The sequence below is a fragment of the Ranitomeya variabilis genome, chromosome 1 (genome assembly GCF_051348905.1).
Source record: "Ranitomeya variabilis isolate aRanVar5 chromosome 1, aRanVar5.hap1, whole genome shotgun sequence".
NCBI lineage: Eukaryota > Metazoa > Chordata > Amphibia > Anura > Dendrobatidae > Ranitomeya > Ranitomeya variabilis.
The window spans coordinates 404,538,438-404,562,792 of NC_135232.1; positions in this window are offsets into that span (position 1 = coordinate 404,538,438).

Here is a 24,355-nt window from a genome sequence, read left to right on the forward strand (position 1 = left end):
AAGGGCATCCGCCTTAACATTCTTAGAACCCGGTAGGTAAGACACCACAAAATTAAACCGAGAGAAAAACAACGACCAGCGCGCTTGTCTAGGATTCAGGCGCCTGGCAGACTCAAGGTAAATTAAATTTTTGTGGTCAGTCAATACCACCACCTGATGTCTGGCCCCCTCAAGCCAGTGACGCCACTCCTCAAAAGCCCACTTCATGGCCAAAAGCTCCCGATTCCCAATATCATAATTCCGCTCGGCGGGCGAAAATTTACGGGAAAAAAAAGCACAAGGTCTCATCACGGAGCAGTCGGAACTTCTCTGCGACAACACCGCCCCAGCTCCGATTTCAGAAGCGTCGACCTCAACCTGAAAAGGAAGAGCAACATCAGGCTGACGCAACACTGGGGCGGAAGAAAAGCGGCGCTTGAGCTCCCGAAAGGCCTCCACAGCATCAGGGGACCAATCAGCAACATCAGCACCCTTCTTAGTCAAATCAGTCAATGGTTTTACAACATCAGAAAAACCAGCAATAAATCGACGATAAAAGTTAGCAAAGCCCAAAAATTTCTGAAGACTCTTAAGAGAAGAGGGTTGCGTCCAATCACCAATAGCCTGAACCTTGACAGGATCCATCTCGATGGAAGAGGGGGAAAAAATGTATCCCAAGAAGGAAATCTTCTGAACCCCAAAAACACACTTAGAACCCTTCACACACAAGGAATTAGACCGCAAAACCTGAAAAACCCTCCTGACCTGCTGGACATGAGAGTCCCAGTCATCCGAAAAAATCAGAATATCATCCAGATACACAATCATAAATTTATCCAAATAATCGCGGAAAATGTCATGCATAAAGGACTGGAAGACTGAAGGGGCATTTGAAAGACCAAAAGGCATCACCAAATACTCAAAATGGCCCTCGGGCGTATTAAATGCGGTTTTCCACTCATCCCCCTGCTTGATTCGCACCAAATTATACGCCCCACGGAGATCAATCTTAGAGAACCACTTGGCCCCCTTTATACGAGCAAACAAATCAGTAAGCAGTGGTAACGGATATTGATATTTAACCGTGATTTTATTCAAAAGTCGATAATCAATACACGGCCTCAAAGAGCCGTCTTTCTTAGACACAAAGAAAAAACCGGCTCCTAAGGGAGATGACGAAGGACGAATATGTCCCTTTTCCAAGGACTCCTTTATATATTCTCGCATAGCAGCGTGTTCAGGCACAGACAGATTAAATAAACGACCCTTAGGGTATTTACTACCCGGGATCAAGTCTATGGCACAATCGCACTCCCGGTGCGGAGGCAGTGAACCAACCTTGGGTTCTTCAAAAACGTCACGAAAGTCAGACAAGAATTCAGGAATCTCAGAGGGAATAGATGATGAAATGGAAACCAAAGGTACGTCCCCATGAGTTCCTTTACATCCCCAGCTTAACACAGACATAGCTCTCCAGTCGAGGACTGGGTTATGAGATTGCAGCCATGGCAATCCCAGCACCAAAACATCATGTAGATTATACAGCACCAGAAAGCGAATAACCTCCTGGTGATCCGGATTAACACGCATAGTCACTTGTGTCCAGTATTGTGGTTTATTACTAGCCAATGGGGTGGAGTCAATCCCTTTCAGAGGTATCGGAGCCTCCAATGGCTCCAAATCATACCCACAGCGTTTGGCAAAAGACCAATCCATAAGACTCAAAGCAGCGCCAGAGTCGACATAGGCGTCCGCGGTAATAGATGACAAAGAACAAATCAGGGTCACAGATAGAATAAACTTAGACTGTAAAGTGCTAATTGAAACAGACTTGTCAGGCTTCTTAGTACGCTTAAAGCATGCTGATATAACATGAGTTGAATCACCACAATAGAAGCACAACCCATTTTTTCGTCTAAAATTCTGCCGCTCGCTTCTGGACAGAATTCTATCACATTGCATATTTTCTGGCGTTTTCTCAGTAGACACCGCCAAATGGTGCACAGGTTTGCGCTCCCGCAGACGCCTATCGATCTGAATAGCCATCGTCATGGACTCATTCAGACTCGCAGGCACAGGGAACCCCACCATAACATCCTTAATGGCATCAGAGAGACCCTCTCTGAAAATCGCCGCCAGGGCGCACTCATTCCACTGAGTAAGCACAGACCATTTGCGGAATTTTTGGCAGTATATTTCAGCTTCATCTTGCCCCTGAGACAAGGACATCAAGGCCTTTTCCGCCTGAAGCTCTAAATGAGGTTCCTCATAAAGCAACCCCAAGGCCAGAAAAAACGCATCCACATTGAGCAACGCAGGATCCCCTGGTGCCAATGCAAAAGCCCAGTCTTGAGGGTCGCCCCGGAGCAAGGAAATTACAATCCTGACCTGCTGTGCAGGGTCTCCGGCAGAGCGAGACTTCAGGGACAAAAACAATTTGCAATTATTTTTAAAATTTTGAAAGTGAGATCTATTCCCCGAGAAGAATTCAGGCAAAGGAATTCTAGGCTCAGACATAGGTGCATGAACAACAAAATCTTGCAAATTTTGTACCTTTGTGGCGAGATTATTCAAACCTGTAGCTACACTCTGAAGATCCATTTGAAACAGGTGAACACAGAGCCATTCAAGGATTAGAAGGAGAGGAAGAGAGGAAGGCTGCAGTATAGGCAGACTAGCAAGTGATTCAATTAAGAGCACACTCAGAACTAGAGGGAAAAAAAAAAAAATTGTAGCAGACTTCTTTTTTCTCTCCTTTCTCAGCCAGTAATTTAACCCTTTTTTGGGCCGGTCAAACTGTCATGATTCTCAATGGCGAGAGAACATAGCCCAGCATATATGAGAACTAGCTCTTGGAAGATGGAAACTATACTGACCATGAACTAAACCTGCCGCACAACTAGAAGTGGCCGGGTAGCATGCCTACGTTTTTTATCCCTAGATGCCCAGCGCCAGCCGGAGAACTACCTAATCCTAGCAGAGGAAAAGACAGTCCTGGCTCACCTCTAGAGAAATTTTCCCAAAAGGCAGACAGAGGCCCCCACATATATTGGCGGTGATTTTAGATGAAATGACAAACGTAGTATGAAAATAGGTTTAGCAAAATCGAGGTCCGCTTACTAGATAGCATGAAGACAGAAAGGGCACTTTCATGGTCAGCAGAAAACCCTATCAAAACACCATCCAGAAATTACTTTAAGACTCTAGCATTAACTCATAACACCAGAGTGGCAATTTCCGCTCACAAGAGCTTTCCAGACACAGTAACGAAACAGCAGCTGTGAACAGGAACAAAATGCAAAAACACACAAGGACAAAAGTCCAACTTAGCTGGGAGTTGTCTAGTAGCAGGAACATGCACAGAAAGGCTACTGATTACATTGTTGACCGGCATGAAACTGACAGAGGAGCAAGGTTATATAGCGACTCCCACATCCTGATAGGAGCAGGTGAACAGAGGGGATGATGCACACAAGTTAAATTCCACAAGTGGCCACCGGGGGAGCCCAGAATCCAATTTCACAACACATAATGCTCTCCAAAAATGCGACGTAAATTGTACTCCTCTGTCGGACACGATGTTTTGAGGAAAACCATGAAGTTTGAAGATGTTCGAAATAAAGATCTTTGCCAATTCTGGAGCCGAGGGTAATCCGGGCAGGGGAACAAAATGAGCCATCTTGGAGAACCGATCTACTACCGTAAGGATGACAGTACAACCAGAGGAATTTGGCAAATCGGTAATGAAGTCCATGGCGATATTCTGCCACAGACTAGAAGGCACTGGAAGAGGAAGCAGGGCCCCTCGTGGTAACTGTCTAGGCACTTTGTTCTTAGTACAAGAAGGACAAGAGGAGACAAACTCTTTGGTATCTTGACGCAACGAAGGCCACCAATAGTAGCGGGCGATGAGAAGGAAGGTCTTCTTTACTCCGGCATGGCCTGCCAACTTAGAGGAATGTCCCCAAGGAAGTACCCTTTCTCTGTCACCCTCAGCTACCAGAGTTTTACCCGGAGGGGGACAGATCATCCTCAAAGGAGCCACAGTGACGATCTTGCTGGGATCCAGGATATGAGTAGATTCTTCGTCGATGTCCTCAGGCTGAGAAAGTCTAGACAGAGCGTCAGCCTTGACATTTCTGTCGCCAGGCTGAAAACGAAGCTCGAAGTCGAAACGGGCAAAAAACAGGGACCATCGAGCTTGCCGTGGATTAAGTCTTTGCGCCGTCTGAAGGTAGGTCAAATTCTTGTGGTCAGAGAAAATTACGAAAGGATGAACAGCTCCTTCAAGAAGATGCCTCCACTCCACCAGGGCCAGTTTTATGGCCAAGAGTTCCCGATCTCCGATGGTATAATTTCGTTCAGAAGCAGAAAAAGTCTTAGAAAAGAATCCGCAAGGAACCAGTCGACCCGTAGGGGTCCTCTGAGAGAGCACCGCTCCGGCACCAATGGAGGAGGCATCCACCTCGAGAACAAATGGCTTGTTGATCTCGGGATGATGTAATACAGGAGCGGAGGAAAAAGACTGTTTCAGAAGCACAAAAGCATCCTCGGCCTCCGGGGTCCAAATCCTCGGGTTGGAACCTTTGTGGGTGAGAGCAGAAAGAGGACGGATTACGGAGGAGAAGTGAGATATGAATTGCCTGTAGTAGTTGGCAAATCCCAGGAACCGCTGGATGGCCTTTATTCCATAGGGACGCGGCCAATTGAGAATGGCACTCACTTTCTCAGGGTCCATCTTAACCTTGCTGTTCTGTTAGGTCAAAAATGACCGTTTTTGAAATTCTATAATGTTATAAAAATTCAGCGTGTGATTCTGAGACTTGAGGCTCCCTGACTTTTCGTCATTAGGGGGGTACTCTCTGTGGGAATTTTTATTTTTTTTATTTTTGTTTACTTTATTTGGTACAATTTTTTTTACACTTGTACTGTTCGGTCAAAAATGACCGATAGGCCTTTATTCAGCTCTCCAGACAATTTTTGACAAAAATAAAGGTGCTATCACCTCATTTTGAACTATATATTGCATCTACTACTATTTATCAATGTATCTGACTACTTTTGGTCAGAACAGATTTACACATACCAACATTTTCAAGTTGCGATACAGCCGACGGATTCGCTTCCAGTATAGCTATGCGCAATTTATTTCACTGGTTTTTATTTACCCTGCTGTTCATATAGATCTAGTTCCATTCAGTTGTCAACATTTCATATTGTAAATCATGATTTTCTGATTTTCCATGTGTTTGCTGGTTGTACAGTATTACACTGTACATAAATGTTAATTTATTTGATTCAAAAAATAAAAGTTTTTGATTGAATTTTTCATCTGATTATTGAAAACCATGTTCACATACAGTAAAACAATGCAACAGGTAATCAAATAACACTTGAATTAGGTACAAATCACAACTTTGTTAGGTCCGGTCAAAAATGACCGGGAACAGTATAAGTGTATAAAAAACAACGTTTTTTTGCCATTTTATAGAGAAAAAAGCTTTTTTTTTTTTTTTTTTTTGCCTTTGAAAAAAGTATATCTACATAATGTTTGATATTATTACTTATAGTTAACATTTAGATCAAGATTTTTTTTTTATCTGCAAAAATAATCAATTTTTACAAAAATCGAAAAAATACCATGTTCCCTTTTGGATATAAAAAAAATATAAAACAAGCTTTGTATTTATTTTTTTTTCTGGTATTTGAACAACCATCTTCACAAGCAATATAATAGTGCAAAAACTGTTTAAAAAAACCACTTAGATTAGCTAAAAATGATTATTTTATAAGGACGGTCAAAAATGACCGGGAACAGTACAAGTGTATGTGAAATCTAAACAGAACAGCAGGGTTAAGTCCAGAATCCGAAATAATGTATCCAAGAAAGGGCAAAGAATTCTGCTTGAAGAGACATTTCTCGTACTTTGCGTAAAGACGATTCTCTCTCAGACGTTGCAGAACCAAACGGACACATCTTCTGTGGGACGGCAAATCTTTCGAAAAAATTAGGATGTCGTCTAAATACACCACTATGCAAGAGTAGAGGAGATCTCGAAAGATGTCGTTAACAAATTCTTGGAAGACTGCGGGGGCATTGCAGAGACCGAACGGCATGACCAAGTATTCGTAATGACCGTCTCGGGTGTTAAAAGCGGTCTTCCATTCATCTCCGGCACGGATTCGTATTAGGTTGTAAGCACACCGAAGATCCAATTTAGTAAAGATCCGTGCCCCTCTGAGTCGATCAAAAAGCTCAGGAATGAGAGGTAAAGGGTACTTGTTCTTGACTGTAATGCTGTTCAAACCTCTGTAGTCGATGCAGGGTCAAAGCGAACCGTCCTTCTTCTTGACGAAGAAGAATCCCGCACCTGCGGGGGAAGAAGACTTACGAATGAATCCTTTAGTTAAGTTTTCTTGGATGTATTCAGACATGGCTTTGGTCTCAGCAGGTGAAAGAGGGTAAATTCTTCCTCTAGATGGGGAGGAACCGGGTAGAAGCTCGATCCGGCAATCATAGGAGCGATGCGGCGGAAGGCTCTCCGCCTCTTTCTTGTCAAAAACATCTATGAAGGTCTGGTATGGAAAAGGTAGTCCAGAGGGTACAGAAACTGCTGGTGGGAGAAGAACCGGACAAACGGGCTGTAGGCATTGTTTTTGACAAGTAGATCCCCAACGGAGCACGTCACCCGACCGCCAGTCAAGAGTAGGTTCGTGAGTTCGGAGCCACGGTAACCCAAGTAACAGAGCATGAGCGAGGTTTGGCAAGACGTAGAAAGTGATCCTTTCATGATGAAGAGCTCCGATCTGCAGATCTACCTCTTCCGTTACCATGGTGATGGCATCTAGCAAGGGTCTCCCATCTACGGAGGCTAACAGATGGGGGGTCTCCAAAGAGAGAACTGGAACGCGAAGCCTCCGAACTGCCTCAAGACTGATAAAGTTGCCTGCCGCGCCCGAATCCACATTCGCGGCCTCAGAAAAACGCTTAGAATTTAGAATTAGCAAAACAGACAGGAACAAGGGTTGAGAGGAATCAGAAACACCTAGGGAGGCCTCCCTTACCTGTCCTAGGCGGAGGAGTTTTCCGGTCTTTCAGGGCAAGACCGTAACAAATGCGAAGCGCTTCCGCAGTAGAAGCATAGTCCTTGGGAACGTCTCTCCCGACGACGTTGCTCCGCCATCTTGACACGATCTACTTGCATGGGCTCAGGTGCGGGTGCAGTAGGGGACAACAGAGACCGAGGAACTCCAGACCCGCGGACAGATGGTAAGGAACGAGTAGGCCTCCTCTCCCTAGCGGACTCTCGAGTTCTCTCTTGGAAGCGAAGGTCAATGTGCGTAGACAGAGATATGAGATCTTCTAATGAGGTTGGGGTAACTCGTCCAGCTAACTCATCCTTTATCCGACTGGACAGACCTCGCCAGAAGGCGCCAACCAAAGCCTCATTGTTCCACCCAAGTTCTGAGGCTAGGGTGCAAAAGCGGATGGCATATTGGCCCACAGTTAGAGAACCTTGTTGAAGGTTAAAAAGCGACTCCGTAGTGGAGGCTAAACGCCCAGGCTCGTAAAAAACCCTGCGAAAGGTCTCCAAAAAAAAAGCTAATTGAGAGATTATGGGGTCATCTCGCTCCCACAGGGGATTAACCCAAGCCAAAGCCTCCCCCTCTAAGTGAGACACAATAAACGCTACCTTAGCCCGATCGGTAGGGTATTGTTGGGGAAGAAGTTCGAAGTGGAGACGGCACTGGTTTAGGAACCCCCTACAGAGTTTGGGATCCCCGCTATACCTAGGAGGTTTGCCAAGGCGAGGTGACGGATGGGGTGGAGTGGTAGAGTTAGAGTCTTGTGAGAGCGCCTGAGCGGAAGATGCAGAGACTGACTGTAAGTTAAATAAATGATCGTCTATGGAAGCCATATAGGTCAGCATGCGTGCCTGCGTATCACACTGCTGGGAGAGCTCTTGCTGCAGACCCGCTAACTGGGAGGCGTTAACTGGATCGGCAGACTGTAAGGAAGTCAAACGAGACTCCATATTTTTCATGAAGGACATGATGCGCTGCTGATTATCGCGCAAATGAGCTAACTCCTTCTGGGCAGAAAACGCGGCACCTGCGGGGTCCATGGCCTGAGTGTACTGTAACGGTTTCAGAGGCAGAGGTGAGAGTGGACCCTCTGGACCGTGGAAGGGACAAACCCCCGGGCAAGCTGACCCTGTGTTAACTAACCCCTATACAGGGACTGTCGGGGAGCAGGCCCAGAGATCACCAATCCACAGTAGCAGATACCAAGAGGGACGGCTCTGGGAGGGAAGGTAGAGGAGAAAAACGAAAACGGAAACAAGCTGTAGCGGGGAAGGTGGAACCTATGGAGGATGGAAGGCAGGCTTGAGCTGAAGGCAAACAGAAACAGAGATCCACGGGCAAGCCGGAGGAGGACTGGGACGGAACTGTAGGAAGAGAAGACAAGGGAGAGCAAGGTAAATAAGGGCACAGAAGAAGCGAGGCAGGGAGAGGAATGCAGAGCAAGGACGGAGATGCTATACAACAGAACACTGAGCAAGACACGGAGGTGTATAACACAGAATGGAGAGGGCCGGAGGCAGAAGCGAAATGCTAAAGACACTCAGGCACCGCCTAGCAGGGGAGGTGGCCTGAAAAAGTGTGAGCCTTACCTGGATTGGCTCTCTGGATCGAGACATCCGGAAACAGAAGAAGCTAGACTGGGAAGAGTGCGCCCATTACCAGACGCCGTGCGCCTGCACAGAAGCCGGACTCCTCCAGCGGTGGAACATGGAGGAGGAGCCTGCCGAAGGCGAGCGCGCCGCCTGCTGGTGGCAGGACAGCAGGAGCGAGCAACGCTGGAAGAAATTGGCGCCGACAGAGAGGAGGAGCGAGAAGCGCGCCGGAGCCTGGAGGAAGGGAAGGCAGGAGGAGCCGCGGCAGCCGAAGGGACAGAAACAAAGCGCCGGGAGCCAGGAGCGGGACGCCGAAGGTGAGTAGTGACCGTAACAGGGCGCTCCAAACTGGCGTCACGAACAGGATCTACTTAAGTCTGAAGAATCAGGTCATGTGTGCCTTGGAACTGTGTCTCAATTGTGCTTGAACTGTGATTTATTGCAAAGACTGTGTATTGCTGTTTGCCGCCCAAAATCCGCCATTGCTGCGCTGAGTGGAGCACGAAGGGAGGAGCCATAGTTTTGTGGGCGGAGCCAGCTGAAAAGAGCATGGAACGAGAAACCGCGGGAAGGCGCCGACCCCGGAAGAGGAACCCCGGCCCCGGCAGGTTAGCAGGGGGAAGGAACGGCCATGTCGGACCCCGGAGGGGCGGGGGCAGCGGTCGCAGCCGCAGATGCGGGGGCACCTCTAGGCCCCGTAGTAGATGCAGCCGCGGACCTGGTACCACCGCCAGATGCCACGAGGCTTGTCGCTCCCACCGGCCAGCCGGACACTGCCACAGCTACGACAGCCATAATGCCTTTCTCCATGCCGTACCTACCCGGAGCCGCTTGGCTCCCGCGATACTCTGGAGAGTCCCATACGTTAACTGACTTTAAAGAGGGGATTTGCAGCCTGCTCGAGTTTTATCCCTTGACAGAGCCTCAGAAAGTTCATATGATAATAAACCAGCTCTTTGGAGCGGCCTTGAGAGAAGTGAAGTCTTGGCCCGCCACAGATAAGAAGACTGCGCAACAGATCTTTGCAAAGCTTAAAACCACCTTTGACACCCGCACCGCTACAGAAATTAAATTGACATTTTATGGATGCAAGCAAAGGCCGCAGGATAGCTTACGGGACTATGCCCTTAATCTGCAGGAGGCACTGAGGGCCATTAAGCAGAGTGATCCAAGCGGTATGCAAGATGAAGATAAACTCCTAAAAGAGCGGTTCATCGAGGGGCTCCTGTGTAGTCACCAAAGAGCCCAGCTACACTTCCTAGCCATTCAGAATCCTGATCTGACTTTTGCGCAATTCAAAGATAAAGCCATCCAAGCGCTACCAGAGCGACAGCCCAGCCGTGCTGCACTTCCCAGGCGTCAAGCCCTCACGTACCACCAGGAGGTGGCGCCGGAAGCACCCGTCTCCGCCGAGGCCGATGCCCAGACCCTGGAAGACGACTCCCCTGCAGGACTACGCCTCCAGATGCAAGAGCTGACCAAGAGCGTTGCTGCCCTAGCCCGGACCGTCCAGTCCCTCCTGGAGGCCCCCAAGGAAAAGATCCAGCTGGCTTCCGGACCGGAGGATGTCCCCTGGCAGCGACAGAGGAGGATTCCGCCGACCAGAGGCAGGGACGATGATCGCTTCCATTGGGATGGACGACCTATCTGCCGCCGCTGCCACCAGGTGGGCCATCTTGCAAGGTACTGTCCTTTAAACGAGCAAACCCTGGGGCAAAGGGCCAACCCCCAGGAGTAGGATGGTCAGGCCCGCAGAATTGGAGAGCCAAGTACATCGGAGGGCGACTGGTTCTCCCCATCGTGATCAACGATATCCCCATGAACGCTTTGCTGGACACGGGTTCCCAGGTGACGACTATGCCTTACATCCTTTATAGACGTTATTGGGAGGACACCGACATTACCCGTATCCCTGATGATGATTTCTCCATAATAGCTAGTAATGGTCAGCCACTGCCACAAGTGGGGTATAAAGAGGTCACCATTAAGGTGGGGCGGGTGGAATTGGAGGCCCCGGGAATTGTTATTGTTGATATTGACCGGTGAATGTAACCCCATGATGACCATCGGTACTAATGTCATAGAAAATTGTCTTGCAGAAGTTATTGTCTTGTTGCAGCAGGTGGCAGAAACAGCTGGCTACAGTGAACAACGTGCCTTGCAGAAAGAAATCAGAGCTCTAATGCAGAGACAGCAAGTGGAGTTGACTGGTGGTGAGATTGGCCGGGTCACAGTGAGTGATTCGAACCCCATTGCGATACCCCCCAGGAGCGAATTGTTAATATGGTGTTGGGCAGCCATAGGCCTTAGGGGTAAAGACTATCAGGCCCTGGTAGAACCTGTATATTCAGATAATAGGCCTACCCTCCTGACAGCCAGAGGGGTGGTTGATGTCCGTAAGGGGAGGGTGCCAGTACGTGTTCTTAACTGTGGGGAGGAAGAAGTCCACCTAACCAATATGTCACGCTTGCCAAGCTGTTTACTGTTAATAATAGTGTGATACAGGCACCTGGGCCCTTGGTTCCGTCCAGTCCGGCGGAGGACAACGGCTCTGCAGGGCAAATGAAAGATTGGTGTCGGGAATTATATGTGGGCACTGATTCTACCCCATCTCACCAGACACAGGGGGCTTACAGGGTGGTTCACAAATATGAGCGGGTATTCAGCAAACTCCCCCTAGATTTCGGGCAGGTAAAAGGGATCCAGCATCATATCCCCAAGGGAGATCACCCACCCATCAAAGAGAGATACCGTCCTGTACCCCCAGCTCAGTATCAGTGTGCCAAGGACATGTTACGAGAGATGAAGGAGGCTGGGGTAGTGAGAGACAGTTGTAGCCCCTGGGCAGCTCCATTAGTCGTCGTTAGGAAGAAAGATGGCACCATGAGGATTTGTGTGGATTATAGGCAACTAAATCGCATTACACATAAGGATGCATACCCCCTGCCCAGGATAGAGGAGTCCATGGCTGCTTTAAAGTCTGCTAACTACTTCTCCATCTTGGATCTCACCAGTGGGTACTGACAGGTTCCCGTGGCAGAGGCGGACAAGGAGAAGACGGCCTTAACGACGCCGATGGGTCTCTGCGAGTTCAATTACATGCCTTTCGGATTGTGTAACGCCCCGGGGACGTTTCAGAGGATGATGGAGTGCTGCCTGGGACACAAGAACTTTGAAACTGTGCTGCTCCATCTGGATGATGTTATTGTCTTCTTTAAGACCTATGAAGACCATTTGAAGCACCTGGCCGAGGTGTTTGAGGCTCTGTCCAACTTTGGCTTAAAGGTGAAACTGTCCAAATGCCACCTACTAAAACCGAAAGTGCAGTACCTGGGCCATGTGGTGAGTGCCGAAGGAGTGGCCCCAGACCCCGACAAGGTCACGGTGATCAAGGACTGGCCGAAGCCCGGTAACCTCCATGAAGTCCGGCAATTCCTCGGGTTGGTGGGCTACTACCTGAGGTTCATCAAGGACTTCACCAAGAAGGCCGCGCCATTGCAAGACCTGTTGGTGGGCCAATCCAAGAAACCAAAGGGTAAGAGTACCCCATTTGATTGGAACGACGGAGTGGAAGGATCATTCACCTGCTTAAAATCGGCGCTGACGGGAGAAGAGGTACTGGCTTACCCTGAATATGACCGACCGTTTGTATTGTATACGGATGCCAGCAACGTGGGGCTGGGAGCTGTGCTGTCCCAGGTCCAGAAAGGCAAGGAAAGGGTAATCGCTTACGCCAGCAGGAAACTTCGCCCCACTGAAAGGAACCCTGACAACTATAGTTCCTTTAAGCTGGAGTTTCTTGCCGTCGTTTGGGCCGTGACGGAGAGGTTCAAGCATTACCTGGCCTCAGCAAAATTCACCGTCTTCACGGATAATAATCCACTAACGCACTTGGACACAGCAAAACTCGGCGCCTTGGAGCAGCTGTGGATGACCCGGTTATCCAATTACGACTTCACCATCAAGTACCGGGCGAGGCACAAGAATGCGAATGCCGATGCATTGTCCCGAATGCCTCATTTGCCCGAGACGGAGGAAGATGCAGAAGCATTTGAAGAGGTAGAGCTGCCCGCTTTCCATCGCCCCAAGGCCACCCAGTGTTCCCATCAGGTGGAGGCCAGGCGCAGGAGTAAACAAGGCGCCCCGTTAAATCCCCTGCCCCAGGGCAGAGAACCAGGACGGTGACCCTGCGGTCCGTTGGGTGAAAGCGCTCCTGACGCAGGCAGGTTTGCATCCCGGCCCGGAAGATCCACCGGAGGCGATACAGTTGTGGAAGGAGAGGGGCAGACTGTTGATTCACGATGGCAAGCTGTGCCGGAGGAGCGTTGACCCACGCACCCACGAATTGGTATGGCAGATTGTGGTCGCAAGACAAGATGTGCCAATGGTCCTGGGAGCATACCACGATGGGGCAGGACACTTCGGATGGAGGAAGCTGGAGAGGCTGCTCCGAGGGAGGTTCTACTGGGTTGGTATGAAGAAAGCCATCGAGAAGTGGTGCCGAGAGTGTGGCCCATGCAGCCTACGCCGGAAGGATCGTGACAGCCAGTGGGCTCCCTTGCAGCCCATCATCACCAAACGGCCACGCGAGCTAGTCGCGCTGGATCACGTGAAGCTAACACCTAGCCGGTCGGGCTATACCTATGCTCTCACCATCATGGACCACTACTCCAGATTCCTGGTGGTCGTGCCAGTCAAAGATCTAACAGCTTGAATGGCCGCCAAAACCTTCCAGCAGTACTTCTGTCGACCTCATGGGTACCCAGAGAAGGTACTGACCGATCAGGGGCCAGCATTTGAAGCGGAAGTGTTCCAGGAGTTCTGCAATCTGTATGGATGTAAGAAGATGAGAACCACGCCATACCATCCACAAACCAACGGGATGTGTGAGAAGATGAACCAGGCGGTGATCGACTTACTGAAGACCTTACCTGTGGAGGAACGGAACTTGTGGCCCACAAAGTTACCCGACTTGGTGGATATGTACAACCACATCCCTGTGAATTACACCAACTGCACCCCAGCGTACCTGATGCGAGGGAGGTCTAGCAAGTTACCTGTTGATCTGGACATGGGAGTCCTGATCCCCGAAGATATCTCGCCAGATGCAGACTGGGATACCGAGAGGCAGCAAAGGTACCGCAAAGTACAAGAATGTGTGGAAAGAAGTCTCACCCAAGCACGACAAAAACAAGAAAGGGATTACAACCAGCATGCTCCTGCGACTCCCTTGTCACCCGGGGAGCAGGTACTCAAGCGAAAGCGGAGACTACACAAGCTTGATGACCAATGGGAAGCGGAACATATACCATCCTGCCATCTGATTTCGACAATACCAAGGTCTGTCTCATCAGGAAGGATGGAGGGGAAACCTCAACGGCAATATCCAGAGACCACCTTAAGATATGCCCTGATAAGCTGAGAGATGGGGAACCAAACCCCGGGACGTCTCCACCCATGGAAGAGGAGAAGATGATACACACTGTTCTTGGCGATTTTCCCCAGTCTTGGACTCAAATCAACCAGGCCATTGTGGTACCTGTCCTAACTTTTCGTCAACTGACACCGCCTGAACTAAATGTGGAGCCAGGTCATCCGGACCCGCAACCGCAGCGGACCCCACTGGAGGATGCCATGCCAACTGTTGAACCGGTCAGTCCTCCCTCTGCTATCGGTGAATCTGCCATGCCCATCGGTCATAGCAGCAGTCCTGAGAGCTCCAGCCTGCCAGTGGTACCCAGACTCACTAGAAGTGTAGCTAGGAGACAGTGCACGACACCAGCAGTAGCCAGCATAGCGGGCCCTGTAAGGTCAATAGCCACCCCTGCACTGCGGAGGTCTACACATAGCACCAAGAATCAATCTCCACTTCGCTACAAAACTTGGAGATACTAACAATAGCTGCTATTTGGTTGAAAATGTTTATGTAAGCTTCTTTGTTACAGGTTTAAAAATGGACAATGGAGTGATGGACAGTGAATTGCTCCAAAACTTTCACGGGGACCCATTTGTTTACCCAGGGTCCCTGCTGTTCAAGGTTGCACCTACTGAACTAGGAGTCATGAACTGTGCATGACCAAACTTTTGCAACGTTCAAGCGTCCTCACCTCCCATAAAGGGAAGCACTGTTATATATTTACTTGTTCATAGCATTTACTTGTTTATAGTGTTTCAAAAATTTTGTGTGTTTTCTGATAACATGTAATGTTGTTCTTCTTTTCCCAGTCCGGGAGTACTGGATTTAACCGGGGGGGAGTGCAGCGCCCCAGAGTCCTGGTTGTTGCAGTAATGTCGCTCTGCCACTAAGGGGAGTGATGTTACGTCTGATTGCACTAAAGGAGTTCACCTGACCAGGTATCACAGACACACACTACACTCCACACTCCGGCCACCAGGGGGGGTGGTTCTATCTATTAGGCCACTCCCCACACTCTGGTAAAACTGGGGGTTGGACAGGAAGTTAGGAAAAAAGTAGCTAGGGAGAGCTCGAGAAAGGACCTGTCAGGGGTGGGATCCTGACAGCGGCCTAGGACAGACAGAACGTTACGGAGCCGTGCTTGAGTGTTACAGCGGCAGACTCCTAAGAAAGGACACGAAAGCTGAGTATATTGCGGAGAAGTGAGAAGTGAGATCACAGCACAGAGGAGATAGAACCAGAAGGAGTCGTGCCCTTAAGACCATGGCAACATCCTTCTGAGGCGCGTAGCCAGTGGCCGGAGCACCGAGGAAGTAAGAAACTCTACGTATTACTTCAAACAGCGGCAGGACAGTTAACTATAGGTTGGCTGTCGCACCTAAATCACCTAACGAAGACAAAGGAGGCAATTGTGGGAGAGGGGCGTCTCTAGGGTCCCAGAATAACTCCAGGCCTAACCCGTCATACGGGTGCGTCCTAGCCATATCATCTGGGGGACGGAGAGAGAGAACATCAGAAACAGACACAACAGTTGTGAGGACTATCCCGTGGTGCTCAGCAGGGAAGAACTACAACACACAGGCGCTAGTAGGTAGGCACTGATTTCCACCTGCAAAGGGAACTCTGGATGTGCCTTCGGACCGGCCGGTCTCAGCCAGCCCCGTTAGCAGTGCTCTGGATTGAGGATCCCGAAGCCTTCAGTAAAGAGGTAAAGAGACTGCAACCTTGTGTCCTCGTTATTCATCGCGACCTGCACCACGCACCCTCATCAAACCTTTCATTGGACGCCCCTTAGCAGGGTCACGGACCGGGTCTAGCCACCGTGACCACCCCAGAACTGAGACAGAGAGGCCCGGTACCGAGTACCCCACGGCCCTGCATCTGGGGGCACTCCACTATAACCATACCATCACCCTAGCGGGAGTCGGAGTTTCTCCATCATAGGATATCACTCCTCCGGCTACACACAAAGGTGAGCATTGCAAAATCAATAATGAATCAATGCCAAGCGAGGCAGTTACTATTGATGAGCGAATATACTCGTTACTCGAGATGATTTACATCTGTTAGCCAGCATAAGTACATGTGGGGGATGCCTGATTGCTAGGGAATCCCCACATGTACTTATGCTGGCTAACAGATGTAAATCATTCAGCTGCGGCAAGAAAAAGTAAATCTCCGAGCACTAAAAAATACTCGGAGGACCCCCGAGCATGCTCGAGAAATCTCGAGTAACGAGTATATTCGCTCATCACTAGCAGTTACTTGAACATTTACTACAACAATGATGAATCAATGCCTAAGGAAGCTTTTACTACAAAGGAGAATGAGCTACACAGGAGCCGGAGTTCCTCCATCAAGTGGTGTCACTCAGCCAAAATCAGATTACGATGAGCGTTTTCATTCCAGCGAACTCTCTGAGGTGAACTCAGCAGACGGTGGAATATGGGTCCCCGAGGTTTACTCAGGGGTAAGGTGGAATATGGGTCCCAGATATGGACTCGGGGGACGGTGGAATATGGGTTCCCAAAGCGGACTCAACAGACAGTGGAATATAGGTCCCCGGGGAAGAGCTCAGAGGACAGGAAAATGAGATTATTAATTGGCTTGACATACTTCTATCCAGAATATAGCAGTTATCAATTAAACTCCGGCTTTACACATGGTTTTTTCATCCCCTGCAAACTCATTAAAACACTAAAAATATCCAGTAACCTAAAATCTGCATGCGAATTCCCCAAAATTTTACATCCAAAGATCTAACAATAGGTTGAACTAGGTAGAATGTTGGCCCCTTTTCTGTCATTGCCATTCAAAAATATTAAGAATCTCGCCATTATGCATAATTCCTAAAAAAGAACCCGAAAAATATCAGCTAACCCATAAGGCAAATCAGTTAATGGCGCAATCCCCCCAGACGAAGCTTCCGTGAGGTATGCGTCTTTAAGCAAGGCGGTAGAATTAGTACACAAAGCTGGGCTCGGTGGCCCGCTGGCAAAGCCTGACATAGAGTCGCCATTCCGCCTATTACCTGTGCAACTGGAGCGCCCCCAGACGCAGGACGGTGGGGTAACCGGTACCGGGTCTCTTCTGTCTCGGTTCTGGGGATGTCATGGTGGCCCGACCCGGTCCGTGGCCCTGCTAAGGGACGCCCAATTAAAGGTGTAGGTGAAAGCTTGTCAAGAGTTCGTGACGCCACCAGTGGTGTTCGGTCAGGGTGACCGACGCTGCTAGGGGTCCGCTGGGGTGATGGAATGGCAGCTAGATGGTGTAACTTCCCACAGGTGAAGTATGTCCCCAGGGCTTCCCTTGATGAGTACATGGTAATTGTGTAGGTCGCAGTAAATGACATGGACACAGGGTTACAGTCTCTTTACCTTTTTACTGAAGGCTTCGGCATCCACAATCCAGAGCACTGCTAACAGGGCTGGCTGAGACCGGCCGGTCCGAAGGCACATCCAGAGTTCCCTTTGCAGGTGGAAATCAGTAGCCTTCCTACTAGCGCCTGTGTGTTGTAGTACCTCCCTGCTGAGCACCACGGGATAGTCCTCACTAGGGTTGAGCGAAACGGGTCGATCATTTTCAAAAGTCGCCGACTTTTGGCTAAGTCGGCGTCTCATGAAACCCGATCCGACCCCTGTGCTTGTCGGCCATGCGGTACGCGACTTTCGCGCCAAAGTCGCGTTTCAATGACGCGAAAAGCGCCATTTCTCAGCCAATGAAGGTGAACGCAGAGTGTGGGCAGCGTGATGACATAGATCCTGGTCCCCACCATCTTAGAGAAGGGCATTGCAGTGATTGGCTTGCTGTCTGCGGCGTCACAGGGGCTATAAAGGGGCGTTCCCGCCGACCGCCATCTTACTGCTGCTGATCTGAGCTTAGGGACAGGTTGCTGCCGCTTCGTCAGAAGCAGGGAGAGCGTTAGGCAGGGTCCACTAACCACCAAACCGCTTGTGCTGCAGCGATTTCCACTGTCCAACACCACCTTCGGTGTGCAGGGACTGTGGAAGCTATTTTTTTTTTTTTTTCCCTCAGCGCTGTAGCTCATTGGGCTGCCCTAGAAGGCTCCGTGATAGCTGTATTGCTGTGTGTACGCCACTGTGGAAACCAACTGCTTTTTTCAAAGCACATATCCTCTTGTTCCTTCCTTTCTGCACAGCTATCTTTTTTGTTTGTCCACACTTTTTATTTAATTTGTGCATCAGTCCACTCCTATTGCTGCCTGCCATACCTGGCTTAGATTACTGCAGGGAGATAGTAATTGTAGGACAGTCCCTGTTTTTTTTTTTGTTTTTTTTTTGTGGGAGATTAAGATTTGCATTTCTGCTACAGTGCCATCCCTGTGTGTGCCATCTCTCACTGAGTGGGCCATAGAAAGCCTATTTATTTTTTCCGTGATTTGTGTTCTAAATTCTACCTCAACACAAAAACACTACATCAATCAGTGGGAGAAAAATATTGGCCTCAGTCAGGGCTTGTGTGCCACTGCTGTGTGTGCTATCTCTCATTCAGTGGGCTATAGAAAGCCTATTTTTTTTTTTTTTTTTTTTAATATTATTTGGTTTCTAAAGTCTCCCTGAAAAAAAAAAAATACCTAAAAAAACAGTGGGAGAGTAATATTGCCCTTTCAGCTTGTGTGCCAGTCTTGACTCCTGGGTGTGCCACCTCTCTCCCTCTCATTCAGTGGGCCATAGAAAGCCTATTTATTTATTTTTTTAAATATTATTGGGTTTCTAAAGTCTCCCTTAAAAAACAAAAAATACATAAAAAAACAGTGGGAGAGTAATATTGCCCTTTCAGCTTGTGTGCCAGGCTTGACTCCTGGGTGTGCCACCTCTCTCTCTCATTCAGTGGGCCATAGAAAGGCTATTTTTTTTTTTGGTTTTTTTAATATTATTTGGTTTCTAAAGTCTCCCTGAAAAAAAAAAAAACCTAAAAAAACAGTGGGAGAGTAATATTGCCCTTTCAGCTTGTGTGCCAGTCTTGACTCCTGGGTGTGCCACCTCTCTCCCTCTCATTCAGTGGGCCATAGAAAGCCTATTTATTTTTTTTTTAAATATTATTGGGTTTCTAAAGTCTCCCTTAAAAAACAAAAAATACATAAAAAAACAGTGGGAGAGTAATATTGCCCTTTCAGCTTGTGTGCCAGGCTTGACTCCTGGGTGTGCCACCTCTCTCCCTCTCATTCAGTGGGCCATAGAAAGCCTATTTATTTTTTTTTTTAAATATTATTGGGTTTCTAAAGTCTCCCTTAAAAAACAAAAAATACATAAAAAAACAGTGGGAGAGTAATATTGCCCTTTCAGCTTGTGTGCCAGGCTTGACTCCTGGGTGTGCCACCTCTCTCCCTCTCATTCAGTGGGCCATAGAAAGCCTATTTATTTTTTTTTAAAATATTATTGGGTTTCTAAAGTCTCCCTTAAAAAACAAAAAATACATAAAAAAACAGTGGGAGAGTAATATTGCCCTTTCAGCTTGTGTGCCAGTCTTGACTCCTGGGTGTGCCACCTCTCTCCCTCTCATTCAGTGGGCCATAGAAAGCCTATTTTTTTTTTTTTAAATATTATTGGGTTTCTAAAGTCTCCCTTAAAAAACAAAAAATACATAAAAAAACAGTGGGAGAGTAATATTGCCCTTTCAGCTTGTGTGCCAGTCTTGACTCCTGGGTGTGCCACCTCTCTCTCTCATTCAGTGGGCCATAGAAAGGCTATTTTTTTTTTTTTTTTTTTTTAATATTATTTGGTTTCTAAAGTCTCCCTGAAAAAAAAAAAAAAACATAAAAAAACAGTGGGAGAGTAATATTGCCCTTTCAGCTTGTGTGCCAGTCTTGACTCCTGGGTGTGCCACCTCTCTCCCTCTCATTCAGTGGGCCATAGAAAGCCTATTTATTTATTTTTTTAAATATTATTGGGTTTCTAAAGTCTCCCTTAAAAAACAAAAAATACATAAAAAAACAGTGGGAGAGTAATATTGCCCTTTCAGCTTGTGTGCCAGGCTTGACTCCTGGGTGTGCCACCTCTCTCTCTCATTCAGTGGGCCATAGAAAGGCTATTTTTTTTTTGTTTTTTTTAATATTATTTGGTTTCTAAAGTCTCCCTGAAAAAAAAAAAAAAACCTAAAAAAACAGTGGGAGAGTAATATTGCCCTTTCAGCTTGTGTGCCAGTCTTGACTCCTGGGTGTGCCACCTCTCTCCCTCTCATTCAGTGGGCCATAGAAAGCCTATTTATTTTTTTTTTTAAATATTATTGGGTTTCTAAAGTCTCCCTTAAAAAACAAAAAATACATAAAAAAACAGTGGGAGAGTAATATTGCCCTTTCAGCTTGTGTGCCAGGCTTGACTCCTGGGTGTGCCACCTCTCTCCCTCTCATTCAGTGGGCCATAGAAAGCCTATTTATTTTTTTTTTTAAATATTATTGGGTTTCTAAAGTCTCCCTTAAAAAACAAAAAATACATAAAAAAACAGTGGGAGAGTAATATTGCCCTTTCAGCTTGTGTGCCAGGCTTGACTCCTGGGTGTGCCACCTCTCTCCCTCTCATTCAGTGGGCCATAGAAAGCCTATTTATTTTTTTTTTAAAATATTATTGGGTTTCTAAAGTCTCCCTTAAAAAACAAAAAATACATAAAAAAACAGTGGGAGAGTAATATTGCCCTTTCAGCTTGTGTGCCAGTCTTGACTCCTGGGTGTGCCACCTCTCTCTCTCATTCAGTGGGCTATAGAAAGCCTATTTTTATTTTTTTTTTTTTAATATTATTTGGTTTCTAAAGTCTCCCTGAAATAAAAAAAAAACTTAAAAAAACAGTGGGAGAGTAATATTGCCCTTTCAGCTTGTGCGCCAGTCTTGACTCCTGGGTGTGCCACCTCTCTCTCTCTAATTGTGGGCCATAGAAAGCCTTTTTTTTTTTTTTTTTTTTTATACTATTTGGTTTCTAAAGTCTCCCTGAGAAAAAAAAAAAATAAATTAGGTGAGAGATTAATATTGACATTAGTGCTTGAGTGACAGTCCTGCGTGTGTGTCATCTCTGTGATTTTGTGCCACAGAAAACAGAGTGTGTAACATTGTGCCTGATTTTCCTTGTGGTCTCACCAACCTGTTAAGGGATATTGAAATCATACTGAAGTTATAGCTCACCGTGTAAGTTGTTTGACAGCAACAAATAAAGTTACTTTGGTTAAGATTTTAAAACAATGAGGAAGTCTGGTGCAAGAGGTCGTCGTGGGCGTTCATTGTCAGCTGGTAATGATGGTAGTGGTAGTGGAGCATCAGGTGGTCGTGGGGATAAAAATATTCCACCTAAGTCTGGAGCTGTGGAGCCAGTTTCGTCGTCAGGCTACACAAGGCCTCGAACGCTCTCTTTTCTGGGAGTAGGAAAACCGCTTTTAAAGGCGGAGCAGCAACAGCAAGTTTTGGCTTACATTGCAGACTCAGCCTCTAGCTCTTTTGCCTCCTCTTCCGAAACTGGTAAATGTAAAAGCAGCGCGTCGCTTGTGGATGTTCACGGTCAGGGACAAGTCGCTTCCTTGTCCTCCTCAGCAAAAACTACAACAAGAGAGAAGGATGCAGCAGGCGACACAACGGGTCACTCCATGGAGCTCTTTACACATACCGTCCCTGGCTTAGAAAGTGAAACATTTAACAGGCCATGCCCATTACAAGTATATTCTGACATGGAGTGCACTGATGCACAGCCACAGCCAGAGTACTATGCTGCTCCTTTGACTCAGACCACCACATTGCCCTCTCAGGGTACAGATCCACAATCAGACCCTGATGAGACTATGTTGCCCCGCCACGAACGCTATACCACCGACCGACACAGTGACACAGACGAAGTTGCACACGAGCTCGAAGAGGAGGTAATAGATGACCCAGTTATTGACCCCGATTGGCAGCCATTGGGGGAACAGGGTGCAGGCGGCAGTAGTTCAGAAGCGGAGGTGGAGGAGGGGCCGCAGCAGGCATCAACATCGCAACAGGTTCCATCTGCCGGGCCCGTATCTGGCCCAAAACGCGTGTCAAAGCCAAAACCTGTTGGAGCACAGCGTTGCCATCCGGTTAAAGCTCAGTCTGCAATCCCTGAAAAGGGATCCGAATCTAGGAAGAGTGCAGTCTGGCATTTTTTTAAACAACATCCAACTGATCAGCGCAAAGTCATCTGTCAAAAATGTTCAACTAGCTTAAGCAGAGGTCAGAATCTGAAAAGTCTAAATACTAGTTGCATGCATAGACACTTAACCACCATGCATTTTCAAGCCTGGACTAACTACCAAACGTCCCTCAAGGTTGTAGCACCCTCGGCCAATGAAGCTAGTCAGCAACGCAACATCCCTTCCGTCACTGTAAGGCCACCATTTTCCGCACCACCGGCAGTATCTGTGCAGGTTTCTTTGCCAGCCAAAAGCAGTCAGGGTCAGGGAATCACCAGTTTTGTAGGAGGAAATATTGCATCTAGGGCACCGGCGGAAACAATACCGTCTCCAACCGTCTCTCAGTCTGCCATGTACACCGGCACACCCGAAAGTTCCACGATCTCCAGCTCTCCAGTCCAGCTCACCCTACATGAGACTCTGGTTAGAAAAAGGAAGTACTTATCCTCGCATCCGCGTACACAGTGTTTTAACGCCCACATAGCTAGACTAATCTCGTTAGAGATGATGCCCTACCGGTTAGTTGAAAGCGAAGCTTTCAAAGCCCTGATGGAGTACGCTGAACCACGATACGAGCTACCCAGTCGACACTTTTTTTCCAGAAAAGCCATCCCAGCCCTGCACCAGCATGTTAAACAGCGCATCGTCCATGCACTCAGGCAATCTGTGAGTACAAAGGTGCACCTGACTACAGATGCATGGACCAGTAGGCATGGCCAGGGACGTTATGTGTCCATCACGGCACACTGGGTGAATGTGGTGGATGCAGGGTCCACAGGCGACATCAATTTAGGGACAGTTGTGCCTAGCCCACGGTCTAGGAAACAGTTGGCTGTAGGCGTTCGCACCCCCTCCTCCTCCTCCTCCTCGTCCTCCTGCAGAAGCTACAGCTCTTCCACAGAACGCAGTCTGCCAACCACTCCATCGGCAGATGACACTGTTGCACACCAGTTGTCCCATTATGGGCCAGCTACTGCCAAGCGTCAGCAGGCTGTATTGGCTATGAAGTGCTTGGGCGACAACAGACACACCGCGGAAGTTCTGTCCGAGTTCTTGCAACAAGAAACGCAGTCGTGGCTGGGCACAGTAGATCTTGAGGCAGGCAAGGTAGTGAGTGATAACGGAAGGAATTTCATGGCTGCCATCTCCCTTTCCCAACTGAAACACATTCCTTGCCTGGCTCACACCTTAAACCTGGTGGTGCAGTGCTTATTGAAAACTTATCCTGGGTTCTCCGACCTGCTCCTCAAAGTGCGTGCACTTTGCTCACATATCCGACGTTCGCCTGTACACGCCAGCCGTATGCAGACCTATCAGCGGTCTTTGAACCTTCCCCAGCATCGCCTAATCATAGACGTTGCAACAAGGTGGAACTCAACACTGCACATGCTTCAGAGACTGAGCGAACAGAGGCGTGCTGTTATTTATTTGTGGGAGGATACACGGGCAGGCAGTAGGATGGCAGACATGGAGTTGTCAGGTGTGCAGTGGTCTAAGATACAAGACATGTGTCAAGTCCTTCAGTGTTTTGAGGAATGCACATGGCTGGTTAGTGCAGACAACGCCGTAATAAGCATGAGCATCCCCCTAATGCGTCTGCTGATGCAAAGTTTGACGCACATAAAGGAGCAGGCGTCTGCACCAGAGGAAGAGGAAAGCCTTGATGACAGTCAGCCATTGTCTGGTCAGGGCAGTGTACAGGACGAGGTAGCGGGCGAAGAGGAGGTGGAGGACGAGGAGGATGATGGGGATGAGTATATTTTTAATGCCGAACCTTTCCCGGGGGCACAGGAAATTGGTTGCGTGTCACGGCCGGGTTCTGGTTTTTTGAGGGACACAAGTGACATAGATTTGCCTGCAACTGCCCCTCAACCAATCACAACCGGAGATTTGACAACTGGAACTTTGGCCCACATGGCGGATTATGCCTTACGTATCCTAAAAAGGGACACACGCATTACGAAAATGATGAACGATGACGATTACTGGTTGGCCTGCCTCCTTGATCCACGCTATAAAGGCAAATTGCAAAATATTATGCCACATGAGAACTTGGAACTAATATTAGCAACCAAACAATCAACTCTTGTTGACCGTTTGCTTCAGGCATTCCCAGCACACAGCGCACGTGAT